The sequence below is a fragment of the Pan paniscus genome, chromosome 16 (assembly GCF_029289425.2).
Source record: "Pan paniscus chromosome 16, NHGRI_mPanPan1-v2.0_pri, whole genome shotgun sequence".
Classification (NCBI taxonomy): Eukaryota; Metazoa; Chordata; class Mammalia; order Primates; family Hominidae; genus Pan; species Pan paniscus.
The window spans coordinates 82,107,883-82,119,941 of NC_073265.2; the positions used below are offsets into that span (position 1 = coordinate 82,107,883).

Below are 12,059 nucleotides of genomic sequence, written 5' to 3' on the forward strand. Positions count from 1 at the left end.
AATCTTGACCAAAAAAGAACAAAGTTGGAGCACAAAACTATGGGATTTCAAAATATACAAAGATTTGGTTACAAAGCTATCATAATCAAAACAGCAAGTACTGGCATAAAAACAGACATGTTGACCAGAGAAATAGGATAGAGAGCCCAGAAATAAACCCACACATCTACAGTCAATTGAGTTTTGACAAAGGTGCCAAGAACACACAATGGGTAAAGGGCAGTTTCTGCAATAAATGGTGTTGGGAAAACTATATATCCACATGTGAAATAATAAAAATGGACCCTTATCTCACCCTTTATAAAAGAATCAATTCAAAAAATGATTAAAGACTTAATTGTAAGACCTGAAACTATAAAACTACTAGAAAATAAACATGGGGGAGGAGCTCCATGACATTGGTCTGAGGAGAAATTTTTTTGGATATGACTCCAAAAGCCCAGGCAACAAAAGTAAAAATTAAAAAAAAATGGTGCTATAACAAATTAAAAAGCTTCTGCAGAGCAAAGGAAACAATAGAATTAAGAGACAACCCTACAGATTGGGAGAAAATATTTACAAATCATACATCAGATAAGAGGCTAATATACAAAATATGCAAGGAACTCAAAATACTCAATAACAAGAAAACATAACCCTATTTAAAAATGGGCAAAGGGCGGCCGGGTGTGGTGGCTCACGCCTGTAATCCCAGCACTTTGGGAGGCTGAGGCAGGCGGATCACGAGGTCAGGAGATTGAGACCATCCTGGCTAACATGGTGAAACCCCATCTCTACTAAAAATACAAAAAATTAGCCAGGCGTGGTGGCAGGCGCATGGTAGCAGGCACCTGTAGTCCCAGCTACTCGGGAGGCTGAGGCAGAAGAATGGCATGAACCTGAGATGCAGAGCTTGCAGTGAGCCGAGATCATGCCACTGCACTCCAGCCTGGGCAACAGAGCGAGACTCCGTCTCAAAAAAAAAAAAAAAGGCAAAGGGCTTGAGTAGACATTTCTCAGAAGAAGACATGAAAATGGTCAACATATATATGAAAAAAAGTCCGTATCTCTGATCATCAGAGAAATGCACATTTAAAACTACAATGAGACATCATTTTACATATGTTAGATTGGCTATTAACAAAAAGACAAAAGATAACAAGTGTTGACGAGAATGTGGAGAAAAGGGAACTGTTATACACTATGGATAATATTGTAAATTAGCACAACCATTTTGGAAACAGAAGAGTTTCCCCAAAAAAGTAAAAATAGAATTACCATATGATCCATCAATCCTACTATTGGATATTTGCCACACAAAAAAAAATTGAAATCAGCATGCCAAAGAGATGTCTGCACTCCCATGTTCACTGCAGCATTATTCACAATATCCAAGATAGGAAAACAAATGAAGTGTCCATCAACAGATGAAGGGATTTTAAAAATGAGGTAGATATACACAACAGAATACTATTCAAACTTTTAAAAAGCAGGAAATTCTGTCATTTGCAACAACATGGATGAAACTAGAGGACATTACGTTAAGTCAAATAAGCTAGGCACAGAGAGATAAATTTAGTATGTTCTCAGCTATATGTGGAGTTTAGAAAAGTCAAATTCATAGAAATAGAGGGTAGAATGGTAGAAGTAGGGAAGAGGTGGACAAAGGGGAGATGTTGGTAAATGAATGCAAAGTTCCAGTTGGAATAATTTCTGGTGTTCTACTGCACAACATGTTGACTATAGTTAATAATAATGTATTATATATTTCTAAATAGCTAAAAGGGAGGATTTTAAATGTTCTTGCCACAAAGAAATAATAAATATTTGAGGTAACAGAAAAAAAGAAAACCCCAGTGTGGTACTGGAATAACAATACCCATAAAGATCAATGGAATAGAATTAAGAGTCCAGAAATAAACCCATACATCTATGGCCAATTGATTTCTGACAAGGGTGCCAAGACCAATTTATGAGGAAAGAATCATCTTTTCAACAAGCAGTGCTGGAACAACTGGATATGCACATGTGAAAGAATGAAGTTGGACCCCTGCCTCACACCATATTTAACTCAAAAAACTTCGAAGACCTAAAAATAAGAGCTGAAATTATAAAACTCTTAGAAGTAGCAAATCTTCATCATCTTAGATTTGGCAATCAATTCTTAGATATGACACCAGAAGCATAATTAACAAAAGAAAAAATAAATTAGACTTTATCAAAATTAAAAATTTTTGTGCCTCAAAGAACATTACAGTGAGAGTAAAAAGACAACCACAGAATAGGAGAAAATATTTTTAAATTATATACATATCTGATAAGTATCTGGTGTCCAGAATACATAATCAACACTTAAAGTTCAACAACAAAAAGACAACAGCTCAATTTAAAAATGGGCAAACAGGGCTGGGTGCAGTGGTTCACACCTGCAATCCCAGCACTTTGGAAGGTCAAGGCAGGAGGATCATTTGAGGCCAGGAGTTTGAGACCAGCCTGGTCAACATAGCAAGATCTCATTTATACACCCCCCACTACCACCACCAAAAAAAACCCTAGGTGTGGTGGTACGCCTGTAGTTCCAGCTACTTGTGAGCCTGAAGCAGGAGGATTGGAGGATCACTTGAGCCCAGGAGTTTGAAATTACAGTGAGCTATGATCGTGCCACTGCACTCTAGCCTGGGCAACTCAGCAAGACCCTATCTCTAAAAATAAAATCAAATGGGCAAAAAACTTGAATAGACATTTCTCCAAATAAGATATACAAATGGCCATGAAGCACATGAAACGATGCATGACATTATGAGTTAATGGAAAAATGAAAAAAAAAATCACAAAGACTTGCCACTTTACACCCACTATGGAAAATGACAATTATTGGTGAAAATGTGGAGAAATTGGAATCCTCAAGCATTACTGGTGGTAATCTGAAATGGTACAGCCACTGTGGGAAATAGTACTGTGGCCCTTTAATAAGTTAAACATAGACTTACCATACCACCCAGCAATTTCACTCCTGGGAATATCATGAAAGGAATTAGAATCAGGAGTTCAGACAAAAATTTGTTTACAAATATTTTTAGCAGCACTATTTCCAATAGCCAAAGGATGGAAAGAACTCCAGTGTTCATCAATTGGTAAATGGGTAAACAAAATGTGGTATGTGCCACGATAGACTATTATTCAGCCATAAAAACTGAAGTACTGATACACGTTACAACATGGGTAAGCCTTGAAAACATTATGCAAAGTGAAAGAAGGCATACACAAAAGGCCACATATTGTATGATTTCATTCCTTTGAAATATCCAGAATAGGAAAATCCATAGAGACAGAAGGCAGATTTGTCGTCGTCAGGGGCTGGTAGGGAAGGAGTAGGGGGAAGAGACAAGACGGAATGAATGAACCTGCTCTCAGGTTTCCAGCTGCCTCAACTTGATGGAAAATGCTTCTGGGGGTTTTAAAACATGGCTTCAAAATATGCTGATACGCTCTCATTTATAGGCAACATCTTCAACCTCCCCATTAGCATCTGGGCTTTGTGACTGTTTAAGCAGTAAAATACAGCAGAAGTGATGTTGTGTCAGTTTCCAGGCTCTGGCCTTACAAAACTGTCAGCTTCCACTTGCTGACTCTTGGAATACTCACTCTTAGAACCCAGATGCCACGCTGTGAGGAAGCCCATGCTGCCCTATGGAGGTCCCTGTGGAGAGGAGTCAAGATGTCATGCCAACTTGACAGCCATGTGAGTGAGCCATCTCAGAAGTGGATCTTCCAGCTTTGTATCTGTGGACCTGGAGGCAGGCAGGATCTAACTATTAGCACACCCTCCACGGTGGCTCAGATCCAAGAAGAACCAATGACTGAGGTCCAGTTCCCCAGAAGCAGACCCTGAGACAAAGATCTGTGTGAAGATGATGTATTTAAAAAGAGCTCCCCCAAAAAAACCTAAGAGAATGAGGTAAGCAGAAAAAAGATTGGGAAGAAGCCAAGCTCACAGAGCGTAGCTTTCAGCAGGGCTATTCTGGAGTATAAGTTCCATATAGGGGTGTCCCAACAGCAGGCAAAGGAGCTAGGCTCTTACATTGGGTGAAGCCCTCCCAGCACCTGGTCTGATCTGCCCCCGTGGTCTCCCTTGGCTATTCCCGGTGTAACACGGACATGTTTCTCCAACTCCACTCCTGCAGGTTTGCGTGAATCTTTGTTTCTCATTTTCTTGATTCATCATCTTTGTTGGTTTTCACTTGGCAGCTGGCTAAGTGGAAGAGTCAAACATTCTGCCCTTGGCCTCAACCACTTGGCATCCTGGTTAGGGTTTATGTAAAGTTTTGAATTTTTTGATGCTAGTTGTATTTCTATAAATCCCTGGTTGGTGCTTTACGAAAAAAAGGTGAGAGATCAGGCCAGACCTTGGCTGGGAGGGGAATGCAAACTCCCAGGCACCTCAAAGCCACAAGACATGTGGAAGAGGCACAGAAAGGGTCAAAAGCATCCCAGCATATAGGACAGGGCACCAAGAGTGTCTACTACAACCAATTTGGGATATGGGGGAAGAAAGAATTTGGTGACATACACCCATCAAGAGTATTCAGTGCCCTTGCAATTTTGGAGAAGTCTGTGAAATCCCAAACTAGCCTAGACTTTCCACAGGTGGACAGATACTGGTGTCCAACCAGTAGGGCACTGGTCTTGCCATATAACCCTGGTCTCATTCCCCAGTCTTGGGGGAAAAAATGCAAACTGCCTTTGGGTCACGTCACCTCCACTGAGCCTGCTTCCAGTCCTTCCTGCCATCTCAGACCCCTCACTCATCAGCCATAATCGCCTCATAGGCCTCAGAGACACAATGGCCTGCAGCGTGGCCTGTCTGCTTGCTGAAAGTAGTAACTTATCTACCATTAGTAGATTAGTAGTTATCTTACCTACCATTAAGGGGCCCAGATTCATTCAATCCTTTTGGTCTTTCTTATGACACATATGCAAATAACCGCAGATTAAGGTAAACCTTACAAAAAGGAAATAAACATGAATATCATAAAATAAAGAAACCCAGTGCTGGGTGTCCATTCCCGGTAATCTGCTTGTCTTTACCATCCTGTTATAGAAATGCTATGCCTATATTTTTTCAGTAGGACCTACTATTACAGGAGCCAAATTCTCAGGCTAAAATAATAAAATATCACATTTTCTCAGATGCTTTGCCAGAGAGAAATTTTTCAGAAATCCACAGAGTAGGATTCAGCACATATTTCAAAACAGTTGAAGCAGTGAGACTGTGCAAGCAACAAACAAGATTTTAAAATACACATCCATGAGTCTTTTTTTAAAGACGGGTCAAGTGCAGTAACATCTATGAGTCTCAACTACTCCACTTTGCCCAGCAGTGTCTACTTGCTGCCCTGGGTGAGCAGTAAGAGATGAAATGCAGAGAAAGAAAGCAGTGTTTTTGGAGAGGATTGGAAAGCCAAGCTTGGCTTGGAAGAAGACTTGTTGAAAGTTCCCTGTTCCTGCCCTGCTGCTTGGACACCCTGGAGAGGGAGATGGCGCCAGGGCTGGACCGCAGGCAGGGCAAGGTGAGCTCCCAAGCTGGGAGGAAAGCAAGACAGTTAGATCTGGCAGAGCAGCCCCAAGGCTGGAGCTATTCAGAGGGACGCAGGAAAGTGGCGAGGGTTGGGCTTTTGCTCATAGGCCTGTCGGCGAAGGCAGCAGCAAAGCAGAAATTTCCAGGGCCTGAAGTGAGGCTAGCGGGCCTGCAGTCTCATGGGGGTTCTGGACAGTGAAGCTGAGATGGCACAGGCGGAAGTGCCTGGGAGAAGGCCTCATACTCAGCACCCAAAAGAACCAGCACCCAGGACCTGTGTGCCACCACTCACCCTCTCACTGTCCCCACCCCCAATGTCTTGATGGGATATGTTGAGGCCCCCAGATTTCAGTGCAAGTCCTGGGGAAGGAAAGATGGGGGATGAAAGCAAAAAGGTGCCAAATTCCAAGCATGCAAAAAACAAACAAACAAACAAACAGACAGACAAAACTCAGATTGGCTGAATGATCTTGAATTAAGTTTCTACTGTGGGATGAAATGAGAGTCCTGGATAGAAATGAAGTTACAGAAAGGATTTCATGCACACTGGGGCTTGGGGTTGACAAATCTATACCCAGTTGGAGTACTTAGCCAGTGCCACGTAGATAATGAGCACCCAAATACAACAGACAATATTCTCCCCAAGGTCATGGTGTTTTGTCCTCCTCTAGTCTCCTTTGAAATAAATAAGCAAGGCTTTCCTTTTCCACAGACTTTTTGTTCTCCCTAACAATCTTCCCCCTCTCTCAAGGGGAAAAAAAAATGTGCAAAGCACACCTCCTGTGTATTTTCCTCTCCTTCCTTTGGCTTCTGTCCAAGGCAACCCCAGGAGCTGGGGGTTAAGAGTTGCTACAACTGCTATCTTCTCAGCTGCCGGCCCACACTCTATCTGGGATGCTGGAGAAGCAGAGCCCACATGTCCTGCAGTGGAGTGAATTAATTGGGTCAGCCACTGCTGGGGCATCCTTCTTGCCATTGCCTCAAAGAAAGATCCTATGCCAGACTGGGCTTTTGGTGAGTGTTTGAACACAACCCTGAGGTCATTCCACCCTCCAACCATCAACGACTCAGGAGCTGTATCTCCTGACATACACACACCCCATTCAAAGGAGCACCTTAGCAACCCAGGGTTGTCAGGGAGCGGGAATGGTGGGGGTGGGGGCAGTTGTAACAGGTTGAGACCCAGGGTTTGGAACTTGAGGGTCACCTGCTCCACTATGTGCCCCACCCTCAGAAGCTGAGATACAAGGAGTCACTAGATGCAAATATATTAAACGCTGGATATCAATGAAAGGTTCCTTGCTAGTTTTAACGGCCCATCTAAGATCACAGCACTGACCCCAGTAAAACATTTAAGATGTATAAATGCAACACAGCATTTGTCCCGGGAAATAAAACACTAAAGATTACCTTATTCCTTGAAATATTAACTTTTAGAATAAGTGATGTCGTTTTATTTATCATGGAGGTCAATTTGCCACTTCTCCTACTTTTCTTTAAAAAACCTGTTCATATACACTCTCCCATTCATTGCAAGAAATAACCAGTGAGATTGCTATGATGCGTTTTGCCTTTTAACGGATATTAAGTGTCTTGGCTGAAATCACCCAGCTATCTAGGAAGGCGAAAACCACAGGCTGGGATGGACCCTCTAGAGTCAACAGGAAAGTGGAAGGGCCTCTACCAGAGAGGATGTGAATAAGATTTTGAAAGAAACAGGAAACAGTCCATTGCAGCTTTAAAAGTTTGATTTTAAAAAAACACCGGCTGGGCACAGTGGCTCACGCCTGTAATCCCAGCACTTTGGGAGGTCCAGGCGGGCGGATCATGAGGTCAAGAGACAATCCTGGCCAACACAGCAAAACCCAGTCTCTACTAAAAATACCAAAACTAGCTGGGCGTGGTGGCGGGCGCCTGTAGTCCAAGCTACTCGGGAGGCTGAGGCGGGAAAATCACTTGAACCCGGGAAACGGAGGTTGCAGTGAGCCAAGATTGTGCCACTGCACTCCAGCCTAGCAACAGAGCAAGACTCTGTCTAAAAAAACAAAAAACAAAAAACAAACAAACAAACAAAAAAACACCAGTGTGTTAGTTCATTTTGCATTGCCATAAAGGAATACCTGGGGCTGGGCAGTGTATAAAGAAAAGAAGTTTATTTGCGTCACCATTCTGCAGACCATGTAAGAAGCACGGTGCCAGCATCTGCTTCTGCTGAGGCCTCAGGAAGCTACCATTTGTGGTGGAAGGTAAAGGGCAAGCAGGTGTGTCACATGGTGAGAGAGGGAGCAAGAGGGAAGGGAGGAGGTCCAGGTTCTTTAAACAACCAGCTATCACATGAACTAATGGAGTGAGAACTCACTCACTACCATGAAGAGGTCACCAAGCCATTCATGGAGGATTCACCCCCATGACCCAAACACCTCCCACCAGGCCCCACCTCCAACATGAGGGACCAGATTTCAACATGTGATTTGGAGGGGACAAAAATCCAAACTATATTATTCCATTCCTTGCCCCCCAAATTCATGTCCTTCTCACATTGGAAAATACAGTCATCCTTCCCCAATAGTCTCCAAAAGTTCTAACTCATTCCAGCATCAACTCAAAAGTCCAAAGTCTCATCTGAGACTCAAGGCAATTTCCTTCCACCTATGAGCCCGTAAGATCAAAAACAAGTTGTTTACTCCCAGTATATTGATACAATGGTGACACAGACATTGAGTGAATATTCCCATCCCAGAAGAGAGAAATTGGCCACAAGAAAGAGGCAACAAGCCTCTGCAAGTCTGAAACCCAGCAGGGAAGACATTAAATCTTAAAGCTTCAATATAATCTCCCTTGACCCCATGTCCCAAATCCTGGATACATGATTGTGTGGGATGGGCTCTCAAGGGCTTAGGCAGCCCTGCCTCTGTGCCTGCTTTGCAAGGTACAGCTGCTGTTCTTGCTCTCACAGGTTGGAGTTGAGTAACTGTGGCTTTTCTAGGCTAAGGTGCAAGTTGCTAGTGGTTCTACCATTCTGGAGTCTGGAGGGTAGTGGCCTCATTCCCACTGCTCCACTAGGTAGTGCCCTGGTGGGGGCTCTCTGTGGGGACTCCAACCCCACATTTTCCCTTGTAACTAACCTGGGATGTTCCCATCCTCTGGCTGGGATAAGGGAAGCAGCAACCCAAGGCAGCACCGAGTAGCAATGCCCCTGGCCTCGTCCCTGAAACCAGTCTGTCCTCTTAGGCCTCTGGGCTTGCGATGGGAGGAGCAGCCTGCAAGATTTCTGAAGTGCCTTTGAGGCCTTTTTCTCATTGTCTTGACTAGTAGCACCTGCTTCCCTTTCTTTCATGCTAATCTCTCTAGCAAGTGGTTGTTCCTCATGCCTCTTGGATTCTTATCCTTCTCCACCATGAGCCAGGCTGCAGATTTTCCAAATTTTTACACTCTACTTCCCTTTAAATTGTAAGTCCCAGCTTTAAGTCATTCCTTTTCCCCATATCTGATCTTAGATTGGTAGAAGCAGCCTTGCCACTTCTTGAATACTTGGCTGCATAGAATTTTTTTTTCCTCCAGATACCCTCAGTCATCACTCTGAAGCTCAGCCTTCTACAAAGCCCTAAGACATTGACACAATGCAGCCAAGTTCTTTGCTAAGGTGTAACAAGGGTGACCTGTGCTCCAACTCCCAATAAATTCCTCATTTTCATCTGAGACCTCATCAACCTGGCCTTCACCACCCATATTTCTATCAGCATTTTGGTCATAATCATTTAGCCAGTCTCCAATACATTCTGAGAAATAAAAATGAAACCCTAAGCCCTTCCCCCCACCCAGACTACTGAATGGACCCCCCTCTTGGCCAAGGGGACCCCAAAAAAACCTTAAAACTGAGTCCCAGCCCTGATGCAATGGGAGGTCAAACATGCCTCGTTAGAGCCCCTCCCTTGCTAACCACCACTAGGCTTTCTTCTCTAAAGGCTAAGCAGGAACCAGCCCTTTCTCTTTTTTAAAATTAATTTATTTTACTTTAAGTTCTGGGATACATGTGCTGAACGTGCAGGTTTGTTACATAGGTATACATGTGCCACGGTGGTTTGCTGCACCCATCAATCTGACATCTACGTTTTCAGGCATTTGTCCTAATGCTCTCCCTCCCCTTTCCCCTCACCCCACAACAGGCCCCAGTGTGTGATGTTCCTCTCCCTGTGTCCATGTGTTGTCATTGCTCAACTCCCATTTTTGAGAATATGTGGTGTTCGGTTTTCTGTTCCTGTGTTAGTTTGCTGAGGATGATGGTTTCCAGCTTCATCCATGTCCCTGCAAAGGACATGAACTTACTCTTTTTTATGGCTGCATAGTATGGTATATATGTGCCACATTTTCTTTATCCAGTCTATCATTGATGAGCATTTGGGTTGGAACCAGCCCTTTCAAAAGAGTCACCTCACCACCGATTTCAACCAACCACCTGATGCTGGCCCTCCCTTGTGCAGTTTCAACAGAACAACCAACCAGCATTCCTTCCTGATAAGAGACCACCAACCACTGAGAGGTTCTAGTCAGTCTAGGGAGGCTGTGCGCTGACTGACGGGTTTTGTGTCCACTGCTTCATCTTTTGAAGTCAGAGACCCAAAAACTTCCCCCTCACATCTTGCTAATACTACCATTTTTTTTAACATGCGAACCCATGAAGGGGCTGGGAGGTCAACTGCACATGTGTTTCTTCTTTCGTAAATATTCATGGCTCCTCCTATAACTTGCTGAATATATATTTGGCCACCTCATTCAGCACAAATCCTTGTTTTAGTCTTCTGACACTCCAAGTGCCTGTTTCTGGCTTCTGGCCAGAGGCTATGCTTCCCAGACACTCAGAATGGCCACCCTGCAGGCTGCAACCATTTATAAGAAATACAGCTCTCCTTTCCACATTTATGAACCCCATCATCCTTTCGTTGACAGTTTCAAATTTTCCCTCATCTTCCTGTCTTCTTCTAAGCCCTCCAAATTCTTCCAATATCTGCCAATTTACTCATTTCCAAAGCTGCTTCCACATGTTTAGCTATCTTTATAGCAAAGCCCCACTCCTCAGTACCAATTTTCTGTTTGTCCATTTTGCATTGTTACAAATGAATACTTGAGGCCGGGTAATTTACAAAGAAAACAGGTTTATTGGCTCATGGTATGGCAGGCTGTGCAGGAAGCATAGTGTCGGCATCTGCTTTAGGTGGAGGCTTCAAGAAGCTTCCACTCATGATGGATGGCAAAGGGGAGCAGGTATATCACACAGTGAGAAGGGGGAGCAAGAGAGAAAGTGGGGGAGATGCCAGGCTCTTTAAACAACCAGCTCTCCAGTGAACTAGTAGAGTGAGAGCTCATTCATTCCTGGTGAGCAGGGCACAAAGCCATTCATGAGGGGTCCCCCATCATGACCCAAACTCCTCCCATTAGACCCCATCCCCAAAACGGGGGATCAAATTCTCACATGAGATTTGGAGGGGACAAATGTCCCAACCATATTGGGAGCATCTCAGCTCCAAATAATACCAGACTACTAGAGGGAGGAACACTGTGGGGTCTTCATGCTAGCTGCTTTCCATTGACATTTTCCTGGCCTCCAGACCTAGAAACAACCAAAAATAACTTGGTGAATGTACTGAAGTTATTTATCAAACATTTACTGAGACCGCAACATTGTAAAAAAGACAGGGCTTAACACTAGGTGTAGGTTAATGATACTGGAAGATTTTGTTTCAATGTACTATATTTCTAACATCTTTCCAGAATCATCTGTCCCAAAACAGAAACCATCTTGTTTCCTAGGCATGCTATCAGAACGGGAAAATAACTAAATTTTTCTTCAAAAAATAATTGCAAAATCCACATTGATGTAATACATTTTTAAGAAGTGAAGTAAGAGATAAAAATAGCTAATATTTGAGGCCAACCACTGTTCAGTATATTGTACATCTATTAACTCATTCAATCTTCACAATAACCTGATGAGGAAGACAGTATTTCTATCCCCATTTTGCATATGAGGGAAGTAAGGGACAGAAGAGCTAAGGAGCTTGCCCAAGTCACACTTAAGAGGCAAAATAGAGACCCCCTCACCCCAGAAGCAGGCCTCCATGGTCTACGCCCTTAACCATTGTCCTCTCCTGCCCTTCACACATACCTCTGTTAATCAAAAGAATAGGTCCAACAATGACGACTTCACTTCCTAAGTGAGTCCATAGGTTTAAGGTAGTAACAGGCTACATTATAGACCTTAACAAATCATATTCAAATTCTTCTAGAATAATAGTCAATTCGATATATCATATAACTTTAAAATAATGATGAGCCAGGCATGGTGGCTCGCGCCTGTAGTCCCAGCACTTTGGGAGCCCAAGGCGGGAGGAGCCCTTAAGCCCAGGAGTTTGAGACCAGCTCTGGCAACATAGTGAAACCATCTCTTTACTTTTTTTTTTTTAATTAGCCAAGCATAGAGGCACATGCCTAGCTACTCGGGAGG

General features: G+C 43.4%; 1 long non-coding RNA gene across 4 annotated transcripts in view; it reads right to left on the bottom strand.

Moving 5' to 3' along the window:
* Positions 1 to 10,691: 10,691 nt before the first annotated feature.
* LOC103785801 (uncharacterized) overlaps positions 10,692 to 12,059 on the bottom strand; it is a 42,171-nt gene continuing 40,803 nt past the window's right edge. For 3 of the 4 annotated variants that reach the window (XR_008621034.2, XR_010110079.1, XR_010110080.1), the window contains one exon: positions 10,697 to 11,165. This is a non-coding gene — a long non-coding RNA (uncharacterized LOC103785801). Of the gene's footprint in view, positions 11,166 to 12,059 lie in introns of all 4 variants that reach the window. The other variant, XR_611493.6, reaches the window with a different exon arrangement.